Source organism: Vigna umbellata, chromosome 7 (genome assembly GCF_029865625.1).
Source record: "Vigna umbellata cultivar VRB3 chromosome 7, Vumbellata_1.0, whole genome shotgun sequence".
Lineage (NCBI taxonomy): Eukaryota > Viridiplantae > Streptophyta > Magnoliopsida > Fabales > Fabaceae > Vigna > Vigna umbellata.
The window spans coordinates 21803538-21825144 of NC_142171.1; the positions used below are offsets into that span (position 1 = coordinate 21803538).

General features: G+C 39.9%; 1 pseudogene; it reads left to right on the top strand.

Annotated features, from left to right (window-relative positions):
* Positions 1 to 16497: 16497 nt before the first annotated feature.
* On the top strand, positions 16498 to 17767 carry LOC124848177 (uncharacterized; annotated as a pseudogene).
* Positions 17768 to 21607: the final 3840 nt, after the last annotated feature.

The window sequence follows — 21607 nt, forward strand, 5'->3', positions numbered from 1 at the left end:
AAGAAAAGAAAAGAAAAAGAAGCAAAGCTCAATGCAAATGCAAAGGCAAGTTGGGAAGAATAAGAAAAATTGTGTTGTTATGATTCTCTTAACTCAAGGATTTTGTGATCCAGAAAAACCAATTTTCTTGTTAGTCCAGCCACATTATAAGCCATTGAAAAGTCCTTGTGATGATGCATGCTTGTGAATGTTTTTGATTGTGGTAAAATGAAAGGCAAAGTTGATTCATGTGACATTGTGATAGTAGAGTGAATGAGTAATTACCTCTTATACACTTGAGTGTGAGTGAAACACTTTACCTAGTGAGGAAATATTCCATGAACACATGAACATCCATGCTTAATTGATTGATCATTCATGAAAAATAGCATTTGTTGGAATTTAAATGACTTTGTGAACACTAAAGCATGTGCACATCTTGATTGAACCCTTGGTCATAAGTTTGATTGAAGTTTTTACTTATCTTGAAAAAGAGGATCTTTGAATAAGTGAACCATCATATGAATTGGTAGAAGATTGAGTTACATCTTATTTGCTTGAGGACAAGCAAAGTTCTAAGTTTGGGGTTGTGATAACAGTTGAAAAACTGTTATTTTCATGCTTAAATTGATACTAAAAGCAACCTTTAACACTTAGAAACTAGCTTGAAATCATGCTTTTCTTCATATTTTCAGAAATAAGAGAGCTGGACAGGTTTATGCTTGATTTCAGTGTTTTTGTGCAGGTTTTAAGGTGAATTTAGTGAAAGAAGTGAAGAAGGAGAGAGATGGAATCAGAAAAGACATCAAAAAGTGCAAAAGGAGAAGCCGCAAGTACCGCTCAGCGGCAGTTTACCGCTGAGCGGCACTCAGGAGCTCACGGGAGGACCGCTGAGGGGCAAAATGGCCACTGAGGGGAAGAAACTACTCACGCACTTACCGCTGAGCGGCAATTTACCGCTGAGCGGCACACTTATGGGCTTGGACCTAGATTTTTTGTAATTTTAGAATAGTATATAAGCTTTAGGACGTCCTAGGGTTTGTATCTTTGGCAGAAACGAAGCAAACACTCTCTTCCACCCCTTTGAAGGAGGATCTTGGATGCTCAGGCTACCTCTTCACCTTTCTAGGGTTTTATCTTTCATTCTTTCATTATTGTTATCTAGGTTCACCATGAATATGGTGAACTAAACTTTGTATGTTTGTTGGGGAATCAATGTAATCTTTTGAAGCTCTCATATATGGAATTTGTGCTTGCATCTTAATCTAAGACTTATGCTTTCTTTCATCATTAGTTAGGGTTTTTCCTCTTTGCTCAAGGCTTGCTTTGTTTAACTCATTCAATGCATGATTATTGATTTTGTCGATACGGGAACGTACGGGGAAGTCTAGATCCGGGGAATTTCTCCCAATAGTATATTGGTTGCCTTAAGCTCTTGCGCTAAATAAACTAATTATTAGGAATGCTAGGAATCGTATGAACTCGTAATTAGGGAGAAGCCTTCTTGAAAGGTAATTTAGAGAGTGGCATTAACAATGATGACTTGAATGTTGAATTCCTAAAATATATGAGAGTGGATAAGATGAAATTGACCCCCAACAACATACTCATCAATATATTTCATTGAAAGTGCTTGTCTTTTGTTTTAGCCATTGATCAACCTCATGCATACATGTTTATTTTCGTCTTTTGCATATTAGAATCCAATTATTTCGTTCTTAAGTCTTAGCTAATCAACGAATCACATAACTAAACTAGGCCGTGAGTCCTTTGGGAGAACGATACTTGGTCTTACCGAGTTTATTACTTGAAACGATTCGGTCATACTTGCCGATTGTTAAAAAAGTTTGTGACATCATATTTTGGTGATCATAAATTTGTCCATCAGGAAGATCAATTTAGTTTTCATAAATGCGAACACATTCAATCAATTTAATGCTACCACAGATCAAGAATCAGTGACTCTAATCCACTAAGCGAAGATTAAACACAAATTATTCAACTAAGCATGTACCTAATTGCAAGCTCAAATTAGATCAAACATTGTACAAGACAAGAACAACAAAATACCAATTAACAGTGCAAAAATCTCAAGGTATTATTGTAATCTTCCTAATGTAAAACCAAAACAAAATTAAACTTCCATTAAAGTGAAATTAAATGTTACAAAACATAGTACAGTAAATAAAAACGAAACTCCTACAGTAAAAAAGAAATTACAACAACATAAAATAGTAGAAACAAATCTAGAACCAGAATTGAAGTTGGAAAGGAATTCTAGCAAAGCTCCTACAAAATACCCCAAAGGGGGGAAGATGATGAAACTTTCCCTACTCTATATCTTCACTTACGTAAAAACCAAGGAAGGAAGGAGAAGGAGAAGGAGTCCATACCAAATCTAATTTTTGGTCTTAAGGACCAAAATTCCAATTATACCCTTTCCAATTTAGCTTAATTACAAATTGACCTAAATTCCATTTAAATGAAATTCAAATGCAAATTACAATTAAATAAAATAACAAAAAATACAATATAAATGATGTGGCATTTCTCTTTAAGTCCCAAAATAAAATTTCAAAATTGCCTTGAAAATAATAATAGGAATAATTAAGCTCAAATAATTCAAATTAATTAAAATATGAATTATTAGTATAATTAAGCCCAAATAGCAAAATTAAGAGAATAATTGACAATTAAGCATAATTTCATAATAAAATATGGTACAAAAAGATAAGTAAATAGGATAAAATAATGATTCATCAAATTCCCCACACTTAGTCTTTTGGATTCTTGGGCAAAATCAATAAGCAGATCAAGAAACAATTCAGAAAACATCAAGAGAGTACCACAACTTTAGGAAACAAAAATAGAAAGATATACAAATAAGCAAACAAACAAAGAAAGAGAATTACACAATCGTCAATGAATCCTGGAAAAAGAAAAGAAGTAGACTACTTCCAACACACAAAGAGTTAAAGAAAGCAGATACTGATGGAAATCATCCGAGCATTTCAAGACATGGAAAAATAATCAATCAGCTCAAGAGGTGATTGAAAAGCAACAAAGCTCACAAGATGCACTGTATCACTGTATCTCTCAAGTGTCTAGGGTAAAGAAATTCAACTCAATGTACTCAAGAAAACAAGCAGCAAATAGACTTGGCAGGCCTCTAATATCAATACTCAAAATATATGCATGTTCAGATCAAAAAGACTTTTCAAGGTGGTAGTGGGGCCAAGGACAAGGGAGGATAAAGTGTAAATTATAGCTATGAAACGAATGAAATAGAGAAGTGGGGAACAAGTGAAAATACAATAAAAGCACACGCAAAACCTCTAATTTCAATCCTCTTCTTGACTCCATTATTCATTTTTTTTCATCATTTTTAATTTTTTTATTTCTTTTTTTTGTTTTTTTATTGTAAGAGACAAAATACACAACATATTTACAGAACAAACACTAAGAGGAAAAATTAATCCAACTAACCAATTCATAGGAATCCAATGAACGTATACATAGACACCCCCACACTTATTCCCAAAACATTTCCAAAGCTAATTTTGTAAGCTTCAAAACAAGGAAAAGGGAAGAATATAGGCTCAAAGAGGTTATCAATGGATTAAATCAAGGTAGGCTTATTTGGCTACAGGCTGAGGAACAAAAATGCCTTTATCACTTTCAAAGATGCATATTAGTCAAGAAACATAAAAAAAGAGTCAAGACAAGGCACATGTGCAAGCAATCAAGGGATACAACACACACAAGAAAGAACATATATTGGCTCAATTGCTCACACAGGGTATATGTGTGAATCAAATCAACCTCTCAAATATCATAATCATCTTTCCAATCAGAGAAAAACAAGGTTTTCAAACCAATCATTATAAATCAAGTGAAAGAATAATGTACATCCTAAACAAATCCCAGAAATCAAGAGAAACATGCAAAATTAAACACAAAACACAAGCTTAAAATAACAAAAAATAAACTAGAAAACCTGAAAAAACACAGAAGTCTCCCCTCACACTTAAACTACACATTGTCCCAATGTATTTCATAGAATATACGAGCAATCAGAATAATCAGAAGATATGGACAATGCAATAAAAGTGGAGAAGAGGAGAAAAGGAAACTCCCTGTTTGAAACTTGGGCTTGCCCATTAGGCTAGGGTGGTATGACGTAGAGACTTTGTGTAAAACCCCATATTTGCTTAGCGAAGTATGGGCCTATTACAAAAATAGGTCGTGGATAACTAAAAATAGCTCTAGGTACACCAAACCTGCAAAAGAGGTGAGATCTAACAAAATCTACAACAACCTGAGCATAATTAATTCTAACAAGTGTAGCAAGCCTCTGATGGCAATAACCGGAACTATGTGCATAGGAGATTTTTCTACTATAAATAGAGGAGTGGACAACTTATGGAGAGACTGTAATAACGAGTGTGTGTCGTTACTCTGAGTGAACGATCCTAGAGAGAGAGATTTGAGTGCGAGAGTTGGAGAGCGAGAGTGAGATCCTGAGAGAGCGAGATCTGAGAGTGAGGTTCTGAAAGCTCGAGAGCGAGTGTTGAGAGTGAACACGACTCTACCTCAACAAACACAACTTAATCTGCCGCTACTCTCTGTAAGTCCTTTCTCCTTACTCTTTTATCTTCTTCTCTCTATTTTTTTAAATTATTTTTTCCTTTTATGTTCTTTACTCGCTCTTCTCTGGTTCATTACTGCTTTATTTATGTTTACGCTCTATTATTTTTATGCTCATTTATATTTGAGTTATTTATGCGTTCTCTCTTTTACTTGCTTCTGCTTGACCTTATACACACAATTTTATTTCACACACATAAATAAACAAAATTTTATACATACCATGAACAAACATACGAACATGGACCCAAGAACTTAGATCCGCTTAGGATCCGCCGCGAGGACCGTAAAACAGATGTAACCGAGGAACCTAGAGAAAAGAACAATACTAAACAATACAGGACAATGGACAACTAGACATAATAATAAATAAAGAACTAGAAAAATGAACAAACGACTTAAACATAAATAACACCATTTTCTTTTAATATTCTTATTATTATGATTTATTTTTGCCATTTTTTTTTGTTTTTTTTTTAAAGAGAATGAACAAGAAGATCGAGAATGTGGAGATCGAAGAAAAACTAGCGTTGCCATACAAGAGATGGCGCCTGACAGAAGAACAGGTGAACATATTAGTCTCCATCTTCAATCATGGGTTGATAAATCCAAGTAAGGAGCCGCTTCTAGAGATTGTTGGACGACTCCGACAATATAGTGATGTCGGAGAGTATAACATGTATTGCTGGTTCTAGAATCATGGAAATAGATTCAAGCGTAGACTGATGGGGCTGACGCAGCCCATGCAAATTTGATGTGCAAATAAGAATGCAGTATAGACTAAGAAGGGACTCCAAGGTCGTCTCTCAAGGACCAAATGTGGTTCAGGACTTAGGTCAAACACGAAGTGGGGGGAGGGTTTGAAAGTGTTTGTGATTGCAATTAAAATGGAAATTAAATGAAGATGTAAGCAGAAATAAAAGCATTGAATTAAATGTGGAAAACATGAAAATCGAACGGTTCTTCATAAGGCCGAACGATTTTAACACGAGTGTGCCAGATACCGAATGATTTTGTTCATAAGGCCGAACGATCCTGATGAGGAGACCGAACGATATTAAAAGCAGAAATGGAAACGAGTTAAAACATAAGAAAGCCGAACGGAATAAAAGCAAGACCGAATGGAAATGAGAATATAAAACTAGACAAGCAATGTAGAAGAAATCCGAACGGTCTCTAACGGTGAAGCCTGTTAGAGACCGAACGGTGTTATTGGAAAACTGAATGGTAATTTCAGTAAATGCAGAAATAGTAAACTTGTAGAATTGAAAACACAGGGCAGCGGAAACGAAATTGCAGAAACAAAATGCTGGAACAGTAAACACACAGAATGCAGAAAATGTAAATGCAACTGAATGTAAATGCACCAAATGAACTTAAACACAAAATGAACAGTAAAAACGAATTAGAACGATGCAGCAAACGAAAAACGAAATGAACAGTAAGCGTAAAATCATAATGCAGTAGTGAAGAAGACAGTAAGCAGTAACGAAGAAGAAACAAACCACAACATGGTAAAGCTTGATAAAATGAAATGAGCGGGAACTAAACGTATTAATGATTTCAAGTATTAATTTGCAATGTAAAAGGAGTTCAATACATGAAAATGGAATAAAAGCAAAACCTAAACCGAAGGGGGAGGAAGAAGAAATAGAAGCTCCCAAGAACTGAAAATCTAAGTCGAGGCTGGGAGAAAGTTTAGAAATCTCATTTAAGGGTTTTTATATAACCCAAATACCTAAAACGAGCTCCTAATGGGCTTGTCCTAAAAAATGACCTAATTATGGGCCCAAACACCTAAAGTTTGACCCAATAACCTTCTAAAACGAAATTAAACTACATCATTGAGGTGGACACCCTCTTGAAGTCCCAGAATGTGCTTCCAACACTATTGATGACTTCCTCTGGTTACTGCATCTGACCGTTCGGTCCTTAAGGGCTCTGTAGGCTCAGCCAATACTATGCAGTCTTCACAAGATTGTTCTGTCATCCACTCTCAGACAACAGTTGTTTGTCGCTTGGTTCATTAGTGTTCGTCCATTCAGTGTAACCTTTCACTGATCATTCGGTATATACGTCCACAATTCGTTCCGTGGAGGCTTCCAGCAAGGCTTTCTCAGCTCGTTTGGTGCAGACTTCAACACACTGTTCGGTTCAGGCAAAGTCATGCACTAAGGCTATGCCGTACGGTTCAATCAGTTGAGCTAGGTTTCCACAGACTGTTCGGCAAATCCTTCAGCAAACCGATCAGTAATGTAGTGCTCGAACATTCATTGCAGGTTCTTAACAGCTGTTCGGTCAAGTCTTCGACAGACGGTATGGTCAAGTCTTCGACAGGCCATTCGGTCAAGTCTTCGACAGGCCGTTCGGTCCAGTCTTCGACAGGCCGTTCGGTCCAGTCGTCGACAGGCCGTTCGGTCCAGGCGTCGACAGGCCGTCCGGTCCAGGCTTCGACAGGCCGTCCGGTCCAGGCTTCGACAGGCCGTCCGGTCCAGGCTTCGACAGGCCGTCTGGTCCAGGCTTCGACAGGCCGTCCGGTCCTGGCTTCGACAGGCCGTCCGGTCCAGGCTTCGACAGGCCGTCCGGTCCAGGCTTCGACAGGCCGTCCGGTCCAGGCTTCGACAGGCCGTCTGGTCCAGGCTTCGACAGGCCGTCCGGTCCTGGCTTCGACAGGCCGTCCGGTCCAGGCTTCGACAGGCCGTCCGGTCCAGGCTTCGACAGGCCGTCCGGTCCAGGCTTTGACAGACCGTCCGGTCAAGTTTTTGACGTTCAAACCTTTTCTCAACCTCTCAAACAGTGACTATCCTGCACATAATGATTGAAATAATTAAGCCCAAATAATTCAAATTAATTAAAACAAGAATTAGTCTTGAAATTGAGCCCAAATAGTGAAAATGCAACAATAATTGATAATTAAGCACAATTCAGTAACAAAGTATTGTGCGGGAAGATAAGTGTATGGTGACAAATGGTGACTCATCACAGACACCTGCAATAAAATCTCACTAGTGTACCTTAACAACCACGCCCCTTCTTGCTACCGTGCGTGAATGGTAAGTCTCCAAAAGCTCACTTTTTTTCTCTTTCATCTTTTTTTTAACAATTTATATATCTTCTATTGCAAAATACGAGATCTCTAGCGGGAAATCCACCAACTCCAATTCTCTTAGACCTTTTTCCGATCCCATATATTCCCGAAGAACTAGAGGTCTCTCAGCTATTGCCCTTCCGTGTGAGAGCTCCCTCAACCCAACTTTCACCGAGTCCCTCACCAACAGATGGAGATGTCTTCTTTTATTATGTGTTTATGGGCCATATGTGCCTGAAATCAGAACAATGATTATTATGGTGTGTAAGATTGAACAACTTTATTTTGCTCGCTAATGTTTTAAATTGCCAACTTTGACCGAACTCTAAACACTGCTTGGGATGAATGTACAAACAAACTCAATGCTTTTATTATTATTTGTTGTTTTAATTTTAATTTTTTTTAGAAACCGAAATTGTAGCAATCCTCCAATGGCAATAACCGGAACTATGTGCATAGGAAATTTTTCTACTATAAATAGAGGAGTGGACCACGTATGGAGACACTGTAATAACGAGTGTGTGCCGTTACTCTGAGTGAGCGATCCTAGAGAGAGAGATTTGAGTGCGAGAGTTGGAGAGCGAGAGTGAGATCCTGAGAGAGCGAGATCTGAGAGTGAGGTTCTGAAAGCTCGAGAGCGAGTGTTGAGAGTGAACACGACTCTACCTCAACAAAAACAACTTAATCCGCCGCTACTCTCTATAAGTCCTTTCTCCTTACTTTTTTATCTTCTTCTCTCTATTTTTTTAAAATTATTTTTTCCTTTTATGTTCTTTACTCGCTCTTCTCTAGTTCATTACTGCTTTATTTATGTTTACGCTCTTTTATTTTTATGCTAATTTATATTTCAGTTATTGTAACATCCCAAAAATACAATAATAAACTATATATTAGAATAATCACATTAATAACAATCCAGATCAGTCTTATACTAGAGTCGAGCATACGCTCATGGCCGAACGACCTTACAAAAGTGAGTTACAAAATTTGAGAAGTACAAGATAAGCAAACCTGACCGAACGTTTTACAAAACAGAAATACCGAACGGTCATACCTAACAAAAGGGAAGGTGATCGAACGACCACCTTACTATAACTAGACTACTGACCGAACGTCCTATTGTTCGGTCTTTACATCAATTTCTTCCAAATTTTCTTCTTTCAGCGCCTCTTCCAGCCGCTCGCCTTCTTCTGCTCACATCCACACGGATGATCATTGCAATGACAAGGACGGACGTACAAAACAAAACAACACAAGGAAAACACAGGGTAAGCTTATGTAATTTAATTCATGCATAAACATACATTTCAAATAATCCAACACCAAATAAATTTCAACGTACGTAACATACAAAGCCTATCACTAGACTGACTGTCCGGACTGTATGAAATCTGCATAGCTATAGGCGTTCGTGCACCCGGGTGATGTAGTAACTGGAATTCTCATCAGCTGCCACCCGAGGTTAGTCCGTTCCATCCAAAGTACCCCTAAGGACTCGGACCTCCTGCCGTTCCCACACATGACCTACCCTCCTCTACGTGAGGACGAGTACTCACAGAACATCAGGATGAACAGCCAGCATTAGCTTCCCACAGTCATACTTTACAAATTCCAACATTCATCCATGAGTCGTTCCTCCCTGGAACGCTCGTTCAACTTCACATCATTTCATTCATATCACATTTTCTTCTTATTTCATTCATAATCATTCTCAATTCCATCTTTAATTATCACTTTTCTCAAATTCATCTTTATTGTCAATAAGTTAAATATCATCTCTGTTCAAAGGTTCATAAAGACACCAAATACCGAACGTTCTATCCTCACTCAGAACGAGGACGAACGCATGGAACGAGACATAGAGATCTCCAGTTCTAGAATAGAATGAGACCGAGAGGTTTACTGTCGTTTTGAGGGAAAAACCGAACGTAATAGATATAGCAGGGAACGAATGAACCGAACGTTCCTTGCAGTGAGAATTCATTTATGTGAACTGACTCTAACAGAACGCTGAAAAGATCTCGCCAAAGGCTACGACTCTATGTTGGAACCAATCGATACAGACACTTTATGAAATTCCAATAATAATACTTAGAAGCATTTACATGAAGAAACCGAACGTTTATGAATATTTAGCTTATTTGAATTTACATCAAGAAATCCGAATGCCAGTCAATGACCGAGCACGGTCGATAAGAAAATTCCATTAAGTTAGGCGAACGCTATTTCTTTCATTAAAAGAGATTATACAAGAAATGAGTACGAGCGCTTGGTGTAAGACCGAGCACTCCTCAGTACGAGCGCTAGGTGTAAGACCGAGCACTACTTAGTACGAGCGCTAGGTGTAAGACCGAGCACTACTTAGTACGAGCGCTAGATGTAAGACCGAGCACTACTTAGTACGAGCGCTAGGTGTAAGACCGAGCACTACTAATCTTAAAGTACAAGGTTTGATATATTACTTTATCAAGGGATATCCAGATACAACTATGCTTGGCCGAACGCTCAAACATAGTATTACCACATGAGGACGCTCGTTCTCAACTAGGGTTCTCTCCAAATGAAAGAATCCCATTTTTTTACTATGTTTACCAGGAAAACCGAACGGTCAATGACCGTTCAGTAGCGAATGCACTTTTTGATATGAGACTTTCATATCAGAATTATTTCTTTCCAACAATCATTTCTTAATATATATACTTTCATAACTTTATACATTCCTATCAGATTCAACTTGCATACTTCATACAATTCATATCACATAAATCTCATATCACTCATACATCATACATAACTCAACCATACTTCCTTTCCACTCATTAAACAAATGAACGTTCATGAAATCCATTCATATTAACCATCATGTCAGTATTCATACTTGATACATACATTCACTCATTCACCAACATGCATTCATTTTCAACAAGCGTACAACAACATACAATTAAATTAGATAAGCTTCCCTTACCTCTAGTGTGAATGTACGTCCTTCAGAATAAGACTCACTTCGCGAAAATTAAGATTTCTTCTACTCTCAACGCTCAACCAAACTCTTCAAACTAAAACAAGTTACAGAAAACTAAGATTGATTCAGACAAGGTGATCGCATGCAACCAGAGTTTGGTTTGCATGTTCATACGAACGAACGGTTAAGACAAGAAAAACTTACCCGTTCATAATTTGAAACCAATCGGATCAAACTAAAGCTTGGGACACCGGAAGTGATCCTACGGTGCCGGAATAGTGATCGGGGGAGAGAAAGTGAGTGTTTTCTCAGAGAGAAGATGAAGAAGATGTAGAGAGAAGGAGGAGAGAATGGGATCCTTCAGAAATCTGAAAAGAGGGTGCATGCAGAGAATGGAGTAGATTTTCTGAAAATCCAAGTTTTGCATTACACGTCACAACGAATGTCCCCCCTTCCGTCGACACCTGTTTTCCACTAACTGATTTTCGGATCCTCTACGCTTGACACCTAACGTCTGTCATCTGAGTGTCAGTTTCCCCTCTTGACACGTGAATTCCCACTAAGCGATACATGCGTGGATTTCTTTTCTGGTTTCTGACTTTTGATTTTACTGGTTCTGACAATTATTTATGCGTTCTCTCTTTTACTTGCTTCTACTTGACCTTATACACACAATTTTATTCACACAATTTCACACACATAAATAAACAGAATTTTATACATACCATGAACAAGCATACGAACATGGACCCAAGAACTTAGATCCGCTTAGGATCCGCTGCGAGGACCGTAAAACAGATCTAACTGAGGAACCTGGAGAAAAGAACAATACTAGACAATACAAAACAATGGACAACTAGACATAATAATAAATAAAGAACTAGAAAAATGAACAAACGACTTAAACATAAATAACACAATTTTCTTTTAATATTCTTATTATTATGATTTTTTTTTGCCATTTTTTTTTGTTTTTTTTAAAGCGAATGAACAAGAAGATCGAGAATGTGGAGATCGAAGAAAAACTAGCGTCGCCATACAAGAGATGGCACCTAACAGAAGAACAGGTGAACATATTAGTCTCCATCTTCAATAATGGGTTGATAAATCCAAGTAAGGAGCCGCTTCTAGAGATATTTGGACGACTCCGACAATATGGTGATGTCGGAGAGTATAACATGTATTGTTGGTTCCAGAATCATGGAAATAGATTCAAGCGCAGACTGATGGGGCTGTCGTGGCCCGTGCAAATTTGATGTGCAAATAAGAATGCAGTATAGACTAAGAAGGGACTCCAAGGTCGTCTCTCAAGGACCAAATGTGGTTCAGGACTTAGGTCAAACACGAAGTGGGGGGAGGGTTTGAAAGAGTTTGTGAATGCAATTAAAATGGAAATTAAATCAAGATGTAAGCATAATTAAAAGCATTGAATTAAATGTGGAAAACATGAAAATCGAACGGTTCTTCACAAGGTCGAACGGTTCTAACACGAGTGTGCCAGATACCGAATGATTTTGTTCATAAGGCCAAATGATCCTGATGAGGAGACCGAACGGTATTTAAAGCAGAAATGGAAACGAGTTAAAACATAAGAAAGCCGAACGGAATAAAAGTAAGACCGAATGGAAATTAGAATATAAAACTAGACAAGCAATGTAGAAGAAATTCGAACGGTCTCTAACAGTGAAGCCTATTAGAGACCGAACGATGTTATTGGAAAACTGAACGGTAATTTCATTAAGTGCAGAAATAGTAAACTTGCAGAATTCAAAACACAGTGCAGCGGAAACGAAATTGCAGAAACAAAATGCTGGAACAGTAAACACGCAGAATGCAGAAAATGTAAATGCAGCTGAATGTAAATGCACCAAATGAACTTAAACACAAAATGAGCAGTAAAAACGAATGAGAACGACGCAACAAACGAAAAACGAAATGAACAGTAAGCGTAAAATCATAATGCAGCAGTGAAGAAGACAGTAAACAATAACGAAGAAGAAACAAACCACAACATGGCAAAGCTTGATAAAATGAAATGAGCAGGAACTAAACACATTAATGATTTCAACTATTAATTTGCAATGTAAAAGGAGTTCAACACATGAAAATGGAATAAAAGCAAAACCTAAACCTCCCCTAAGGGGGAGGAATAAGAAATAGAAGCTCCCAAGAACTGAAAATCTAAGTGGAGGCTCGGAGAAAGTTTAGAAATCTCATTTTAGGGTTTTTATATAACCCAAAAGACTAAAACGAGCTCCTAATGGGCTTGTCCTACAAAATGACCTAAATATGGGCCCAAAGTCCTAAAGTTTGACCCAATCACCTTCTAAAACGAAATTAAACTACACCATTGAGGTGGACACTCTCTTGAAGTCCCAGAATGTGCTTCGAACACTATTGGTGAGTTCCTCTGGTTACTACATCTTACCGTTCGTTCCTTAAGGGCTTTGTAGGCTCAGCCAGTACTATGCAGTCTTCACAAGATTGTTCGGTCATCCACTCTCAGACAACAGTTGTTTGTCGCTCGGTTCATTAGTGTTCGTCCATTTAGTGTAACCTTTCACAGATCATTCGGTATATACGTCCACAGTTAGTTCAGTGGAGGCTTCCAGCAAGGCTTTCTCAGCTCGTTTGGTGCAGACTTCAACAGACTATTCGGTTCAGGCAAACTCATGCACTAAGGCTATGCCGTACGGTTCAATCTGTTGAGCTAGGTTTCCACAGACCGTTCGACCAATCCTTTAGCACACCGATCGATAATGTAGGGCTCGACCATTCATTGCAGGTTCTCAACAGTTGTTCGGTCAAGTCTTCGACAGACGGTTCGGTCAAGTCTTCGACAGGCCGTTCGGTCAAGTCTTCGACAGGCCGTTCGGTCAAGTCTTCGACAGGCCGTTCGGTCAAGTCTTCGACAGGCCGTTCGGTCAAGTCTTCGACAGGCCGTTCGGTCAAGTCTTCGACAGGCCGTTCGGTCAAGTCTTCGACAGGCCGTTCGATCAAGTCTTCGACAGGCCGTTCGGTCAAGTCTTCGACAGGCCGTTCGGTCAAGTGTTCGACAGGCCGTTCGGTCAAGTCTTCGACAGGCCGTTCGGTCAAGTCTTCGACAGGCCGTTCGGTCAAGTCTTCGACAGACCGTTCGGTCAACTCTTCGACAGACTGTTCGGTCAAGTTTTTGACGTTCAAACCTTTTCTCAACCTCTCAAACAGTGACTGTCCTGCACATAATGATTGAAATAATTAAGCCCAAATATTTCAAATTAATTAAAATAAGAATTAGTCTTGAAATTGAGCCCAAATAGTGAAAATGCAACAATAATTGATAATTAAGCACAATTTAGTAACAAAGTATTGTGCGGGAAGCTAAGTGTATAGTGAAAAATGGTGACTCATCACAGACACCTGCAATAAAATGTCCCTAGTGTACCTTAACAACCACGCCCCTTCTTGCCACCGTGCGTGAATGGTAAGTCTCCAAAAGCTCACTTTTTTTCTCTTTCATCTTTTTTTTTAACAATTTATATATCTTCTATTGCAAAATACGAGATCTCTAGCGGGAAATCCACCAACTCCAATTCTCTTAGACCTTTTTCTGATCCCATATATTCCCGAAGAACTAGAGGTCTCTCAGCTATTGCCCTTCCGTGTGAGAGCTCCCTCAACCCAACTTTCACCGAGTCCCTCACCAACAGATGGAGATGTCTTCTTTTATCATGTTTTTATGGGCCATATGTGCCTGAAATCAGAACAATGATTATTATGGTGTGTAAGATTGAACAACTTTATTTTGCTCGCTAATGTTTTAAATTGCCAACTTTGACCGAACTCTAAACACTGCTTGGGATGAATGTACAAACAAACTCAATGCTTTTGTTATTATTTGTTGTTTTTTTCATGAAGTATCAGAGTATGACATTTTGTTCAAATTGTAAAATTGCATATTTGTTCATTACAAATGTTTATGCATGTTGTCAACTGGCTAAACTTGTGGAGTATTGGCAAGAGACAAAACTCATGAAGATCATACTCTGATAATTTTTAAATTTTTTTTAATGTTTTTTTATGTGCAAGCTTATAAATCGACATGAATAAAATTATCATTATCAATGTAATTTGAGTCATGGATTTATAATTATAAGTTTTTTTAAACATAAAAGAAATTGTAACACTCGTCTCAACAAGCTAATCATCAGAAATAATCACATGTTCAGATTCAATCTTGAACATCAACATCACACCAACATTATTAACACGACATTATCACGAACATGAACACTAACAAAAACATGAAAAATCAACATCAAACACAAATTCAAATTGAATGCATGTGAATAACATAAAAAAAATAGTAATGGTACTTACTTGGAAGAAGTGTTTCAACTGCCAAATTTGATCCAGAAGTGAAATATTTTCCACAAATGGATTTAGGAAGAAATATTTGAGAAATTGTTTCAACCTCCAAATTTGGTCAAGTAGAGAGATATCTTCCACATTTGGATTTTGTAGGGAAGATTTTAGCAATTGTTTCAATCGGTATTTATTGAAATTGAAGCTTTTTGTTATGTAAGCACCTTTGTTTTCAACTGTGGGTGTTTATTTATCAAATTCATGTGTAACACCTGCAATAGGATTAGTGCAATATGGCTCCAAATATACATGCAGAGGTATAACACTCAATCCCCATGTATCAGAATGAACATCAAATATACTCCCAAAACATGAATGAGGTTTAAATTCAGAAGCAATATCAACAACAAACTCAAATTCATGTTCAGTGGATGGAAAAGAAACATTCAGATGTGTTACTATGGGCTCATAGCCGACCGAACGGTAAGAGTGCACAAAAGTCGTCCGACCGATGATACCTCTTAGGTCAGTGAACCGATCGGTAAAATCAGCCCGACCGATGATACCTCTCAGGTTAGTGAACCGATCGGTAAAATCAGCCCGACCGATGATACCTCTCAGGTCAATGAACCGATCGGTAAAATCAGCCCGACCGATGATACCTCTCAGAACCGTTAAGGTAATTAATAGTAATAACTGTCGGGGAGTTAATGAAAATAATTGTCAATTATTGACAATTAATATTGTCATTCATTGGTGGTTAATGAGTCAGACCTAACGGTAAGCTCATTATAATTTATAAATATTTGTCTGGCAAAAGAGAGAGGTAACTGGAACTTGAATTGAAACTTAGAGCTTTATAACTGATCTTGATTACAAGATTACTACGCGAGGTCACTGACTTGAGCGTCGGAGTGTCTTTTGCAGGCACCCTCCCCGCGGCTTGGACAAGAAGAAGAGAGAAGACAACACAATTGGACATCGGAGCAGACAATTTTAAATGTTTTTTATTAGGGTTCTAAATCCGGCCGAAACATTTTGGCGGCCACCGTGGGGCCGAGCGGCATCCTCATGAAGACCACAAGAAGCCAAGACTAACGCTCGGACTCAACATTGCTGCCTCATCAACACCAAAATTTTTCAATAAAGCAAAAACTACCATCGATTGAGTTTTCCCATACGAGATCAGCGCGAAGTCGCTTCGCCACCAAATCATACTCCTTCAACCCTTCTTTCATTCATTATCTTTAATATTCCATGTGTGCATAATATATTAAAGGATGGTGGGGTAACTTTATTTTCAGTAAAACTTGATTCAAAAATTTTATGCTGCATATAACAGCGTGTCACATGATTCCTTCATCATTTTATAAGTTTCTTACCTTATTATGGTGTTTTCCTTCATTTATTAAATTGTATTTTGGATGCTGCATCATAATGATTTAGTTCAGAGTTACTCAGAATAATGGTCCAGAGACATCTTTATTTTGAACAAAAGCAAAACATTCATTTTTTATCTGAGGGAAACAAGATTCACTTTCCGATTCACTTTTTGTCTATATTCTTTATCTTAGTATATGATAAACTGCATCATGTTTCAAAGCCATTTTTGTTTAACTAATGATTATTAAGGTATAAGGTTCTCGCACTTCCCCGTTCGGTTCGAGGACAATAACCCAAATCTCATCAGTTGCTGACATGACCATCGAGTTTGAATCTCAATCCATTTCCACCCCGACGGCCTAAGCCCAAGACAGATCCAACTCCGACTACGCCTTGCTATTGCCTTCCTGCTGTTGGGGGCCACGACGCCGTTCCTCATGGTGGGAGCGCGTCCGCTCCATCTCCTGGTCCCACTCCAATTCACCTTCATCCGGTGACCGATGGTGGTCGCGTGGCCTCAGGGCGTTCAAGAAGCTTCGCGACTGGGCCGGGATCGTGGCCAGCCCCCAGGTGGAAGACCTTCATTCGCAGGTTCAACCGCAACCGCGCCTCCAGACGCATACCCAGGTACCAGTATGATCCAATGAGTTAAGCCCTCAACTTCGACGAGGGCCATAACGGGGCTTTCAAGATGACGACGTCCTCCGCAATTTTTCCACGCGCTACGCCGCCGTCGGCGTGAAGTCAGTTTTCCCTAGGGCCCGTGTCACCGATGATGCCGTTTTCGTGTGAGTGGTGAAGTGGGCACGGTACTACGAGTGGTTAACGCGGTTCTCGCACCTTGCCCGTTCGGTTCGAGGGCTACCTCACCTTCCCGTTCGGTTCGAGGGCTACCTCACTTTCCCATTCGGTTCGAGGGCTACCTCACTTTCCCGTTCGATTCGAGGGCTACCTCCCTTTCCCGTTCGGTTCGAAGAATGCCTCACGGACCTTGGTGGCCTCTGCATCAACGGCCGTTTGCTCATTCCGGTCCCTCCACTAACCCGCTCATCACTGATGATGGCCTCTCCATAGTCATCGCCTGGCCGAACGACATCTATGTACACCAAATCGAGCGTCGCGCAAAGGACCCCGAGGTTGCCCCTACCTTTGTGTCATTTGTCACGCCGTTCAGTTGAACCTCCCGTCATCCGCCGTGCCGAACGACCCGACCTCCTCGACGATGAGCGTGCATCACTGCTTTCCATATTCGTTAACATTTCCCTTTTTTATTGTCATTGAATTTTGATTGACTTTACTGGGTTTAATTGTGAAAGTGAAGAACACCTCCCTCAGCTCATCCGGTTTGGGGAAATTTTGAAGTTCTTCTACTCCTTCCTTTGCTTGTCTCAGAAATTACTGTGATGTGCAACAACTAAAATAAGGGGAGAAGCAAAATGCATAGACAGAGAGAAGCAAGCAACCCTTAACTTCAAACTATACCCAAGAAACGTCGGACGACTATTTGAGCTGGGGTTTCGATCTTCGGGGAGAAATGGATGTTTTTATTTAAACAAATTATATTTTTATTATCTTGCAGGTCATAAGACTCTAAAGCATGTACATCAAGGCCGAGCGGTCTTACTTGCTCGGGCGTCTCGCCTCAACAGTTTGGCCGAACGATCACATCCGGCCTCAACATTTTGACCGAACGCTCTCACTTGCTCGTTCGTCTCGTCTCAACATTTTGGCCGAGTGGTCACATCCGGCCTCAACATTTTGACCGAACGGTCTCACTTGCTCGTTTGTCTCTCAACATTTTGACCGAACGATCTCACTTGCTCGTTCGTCTCGCCTCAACATTTTGGCCGAGCGGTCACATCCGGCCTCAACATTTTGACCGAACGGTCTCACTTGCTCGTTCGTCTCTCAACATTTTGACCGAACGGTCTCACTTGCTCGTTCGTCTCGCCTCAACATTTTGGCCGAGCGGTCACATCCGGCCTCAACATTTTGATCGAACGGTCTCACTTGCTCGTTCGTCTCGCCTCAACATTTTGGCCGAGCGGTCACATCCGGCCTCAACATTTTGACCGAACGGTCTCACTTGCTCGTTCGTTTCGCCTCAACATTTTGGCCGAGCGGTCACGTCCGGCCTCATCATTTTGACCGAACGGTCTCACTTGCTCGTTCGTCTCTCCTCAACGTTTTGACCGAGCGGTCACGTCCAGCTTCAACTCAAACTAAATTCAGCTACATTTTTCTGATCGTTCGAGATTCTATTGTTGTTTTTCTGGGTGCAGATAACAGGACTATGTATATAAATAGCTCGGCCAACGTGGATCAACCGAGCAGCAGGAACATTTTTCAACTAGGTGAGGCAGATTTCTTTCGTGAACTCTCACCTTGGTCTTAGGGCACGCTTCTAGAGAGCTCCTAAGATCTAAATCGAGCGGGTGAGGCAGATTTCTTTCGTGAAATCTCACCTTGGTCTTAGGGCACGCTTCTAGAGAGCTCCTAAGACCTAAACCGAGCGGGTGAGGCAGATTTCTTTCGTGAACTCTCACCTTGGTCTTAGGGCACTCTTCTAGAGAGCTCCTAAGACCTAAACCGAGCGGGTGAGGCAGATTTCTTTCGTGAACTCTCACCTTGGTCTTAGGGCACGCTTCTAGAGAGCTCCTAAGACCTAAACCGAGCAGATGAGGTAGATTTCTTTCGTGAACTCTCACCTTGGTCTTAGGGCACGCTTCTAGAGAGCTCCTAAGACCTAAACCGAGCGGGTGAGGCAAATTTCTTTCGTGAACTCTTACCTTGGTCTTAGGGCACCCTTCTAGAGAGCTCCTAAGACCTCAATCAAGCAGCAAAGCAAGCTCTTTCGTGAACTCTCACCTTGGTCTGGGAACTCTTAGCGCAAAACCTGCTTGGACGATAAAGAACGCATGCTAGCATCGAGACTCAGGTAAAATCCTCTACCGATCGATATAACTTTACAAACCCAACGCAATATCGAAAATTTTGCTAGGGCTTGGGGGGCTTATGTTACTATGGGCTCATAGCCGACCGAACGGTAAGAGTGCAGAAAAGTCATCTGACCGATGATACCTCTCAGGTCAGTGAACCGATCGGTAAAATCAGCCCGACCGATGATACCTCTCAGGTCAGTGAACCGATCGGTAAAATCAGCCCGACCGATGATACCTCTCAGGTCAATGAACCGATTGGTAAAATCAGCCCGACCGATGATACCTCTCAGGTTAGTGAACCGATCGGTTAAATCAGCCGTTAAGGTAATTAATAGTAATAACTGTCGGGGAGTTAATGAAAATAATTGTCATTTATTGACAATTAATATTGTCATTCATTGGTGGTTAATGAGTCAGACCTAACGGTAAGCTCATTATAATTTATAAATATTTGTCTGGCAAAGGAGAGAGGTAACTGGAACTTGAATTGAAACTTAGAGCTTTATAACTGATCTTTATTACAAGATTACTATGCGAGGTCATTGACTTGAGCATCGGAGTGTCTTTTGCAGGCACCCTCCCCGCGGCTTGGACAAGGAGAAGAGAGAAGACAACACAATTGGACATCGGAGCAGACAATTTTGAATGTTTTGGATTAGGGTTCTAAATCCGGCCGAAACAAGATGTGATTGAAACAATTGGTTCTCATCATGTAGAGAGGGAGAATTAAAAACATGCTCATCAACAATATAATCATCAACAACATACCCATCAACAACATAATCATCAACACCATAATCAATCTGAGGTATGTTTACCTCCACTTTCCTAAAGATTGCTAGAGTCTCCTTGTCTGGTTCTTGAATATTCTTGTTTTCAATGGGAAACATAAGTAAATCACCACTAGTGGTGGAAGATGAAGAGAGTCTACCTGGGTTAAAATTCTTGCTTATATCTGCCTGGTCCTCAAAATCTTTATCAGTATCAGCCTCCTCAGGTGCAAGAGTAGGGACGATATATGGAGGTGAGAAAGAAGGTGGCAGAGTAAGTACATGAATGTGCTTCCCATCTTCTAGGTCTATGGCATTGACATCATTTTCCAGAATCTGAACAGTCTGAAATGGTAACTTCTTTGAATCTTGAGACTATTCCTGAGTGATCTAGCCATTTGTCCTATCTGATTAATCAAGCTTTGAATGGATGCTCTGGTCTCTTGATGGAACTCCATGTTCTACATGGTCATCTGCTTCAACAACTCCTCCAATGTAGGCTCAGAAGTAGAAGGTTGAGGAGCTATTTGGGCAGGAGCATCATATTGCTGACTCTGGTATTGCTCGATTAGTGGAGGCATACAAATATTATGAAATGGTACTTCTTGATATAGATGATGTTGTGGAGTACCATACCATCCTAGGTTAAGATCATTCCATCCAAGATTGTTGTTGTAACCATACTAAGCAAGGAAGAATTCATCCAAGAACAGTCGCTTAAGACCTTCCCAAGAAGTGATAGATCCTGGAGGAAGACAATAAAGTAAATCCCTTGCTGCTCCTTGTAATGAGTGCAAGAATGCCCTTAAGAACATGTGGTCATCTTGGACACGTGTAGGTTTCTTTGTAGAACAAATGATAAGGAACTCCTCCAAATGTTTATGTGGGCATTCACCTGCAAAACCATGAAACTTAGGTAGCAAATGTATCATTCCAGTGTTGAGAACGCAATAAACATCATCCTCATTTGGTGGAATTGGCTCCCAAAGAGCACTCTCACGAGTTGGAGGATGAGTGATGGGTGTCGCACCCCCACCAAATTTGATGTGCAATAAAATGCATTATAGACTAGTAAGTGAGTCTTAGGTTGTCTCTCAAGGACCAAATGTTGTTCAAGACTTAGGTCAAACACGTAGTGGGGGGAGGGTTTGAAAGTGTTTTTGTGACTAGAAATGAACTAAATTAAACCATGAAATTAAACAAAGATGTAAGCATAATTGAAAACATCGAAATAAGTGTGGAAACAGTAAGCCAAACAGTGTCCTTCACAAGGCCGAATGGTCCTATTCACAAGGCCAAACGGTCCTGTTCATAAGACCGAACAGTCCTAACAAGGAGAACAGTAATTGAAGTAGGCAAGCTAGAAATGGAAATGAGCATACTAAAGCCGAACGGTAAAAGCAAACTAAACAATACATGCAAAAGTTGAACAGTTCTACAGTGACCGAGCGGTAAAAGCAAACTGAAGGAATCAAAGCAAGAAAATGAA